Raw genomic sequence first — 1359 nt, 5'->3', positions numbered from 1 at the left:
ACCAACACCACCATAGACCAACACCACCATGGACCAACACCACCATGGACCAACAACACCATGGACCAACACCACCATGGACCAACACCACCATAGACCAACACCATGGACCAACACCACCATAGACTAACACCATAGACCAACACCACCATGGACCACCACCATGGACCAACACCACCATCGACCAACAACACCATGGACCAACACCACCATAGACCAACACCATGGACCAACACCACCATGGACCAGCAACACCATGGACCAACACCATGGACCAACAACACCATGGACCAACACCACCATGGACCAACAACATCATGGACCAACACCATGGACCAACACCACCATGGACCAACACCACCATAGACCAACACCATGGACCAACACCAGCATAGACCAACACCACCATGGACCAACACCATCATAGACCAACACCATAGACCAACACCACCACAGACCAACACCATAGACCAACATCACCATGGACCAACACCATGGACCAACACCACCATGGACCAACACCATAGACCAACACCACCATAGACCAACACCATAGACCAACACCACCATAGACCAACACCATAGACCAACATCACCATTGACCAACACCATGGACCAACACCATGAACCAACACCAGCATAGACCAACACCACCATAGACCGACACCATAGACCAACACCACCATAGACCAACACCATAGACCAACACCATAGACCAACACCACCATAGACCAACACCACCATAGACCAACACCACCATAGACAAACACAAATGAGCCATCACCATAGACCAACACCACCTGAGTCAACACCATAGACCAACACCACCATAGAGCAACACCACCATAGACCCCTAACACTATGGACTAACACCAACATGGACCAACAACACCATGGACCAACAACACCATGGTTGCTACCATGGACCAACACCACCATAGACTAACACTATGGACCAACAACAATGGACCAACACCACCATGGACCAACACCATGGACTAACACCATGGACCAACACCACCATGGACCAACACCACCATGGACCAACACCACCATGGACCAACACCACCATAGACTAACACTATGGACCAACACCACCATGGACCAACACCACCATGGACCAACAACACCATGGACCAACACCACCATGGACTAACACCATGGACTAACACCTGGTACGGGAATTGCTCCGTCATTGACCGCAAGGCCCTTGAGCGGCTGGTGAAGACAGCCCAGTACATCACTGGGACCGTGGTCCTCCAGCAGGTGGTGAAGACGGGCCAGTACATCACTGGGACCGTGGCCCTCCAGAGGGTGGTGAAGACGGACCGGTACATCACTGGGACCGTGGTCCTCCAG

This window comes from Oncorhynchus masou, unplaced genomic scaffold, assembly GCF_036934945.1.
Source record: "Oncorhynchus masou masou isolate Uvic2021 unplaced genomic scaffold, UVic_Omas_1.1 unplaced_scaffold_4549, whole genome shotgun sequence".
NCBI lineage: Eukaryota > Metazoa > Chordata > Actinopteri > Salmoniformes > Salmonidae > Oncorhynchus > Oncorhynchus masou.
Note: the sequence above shows the minus strand (reverse complement) of the source record.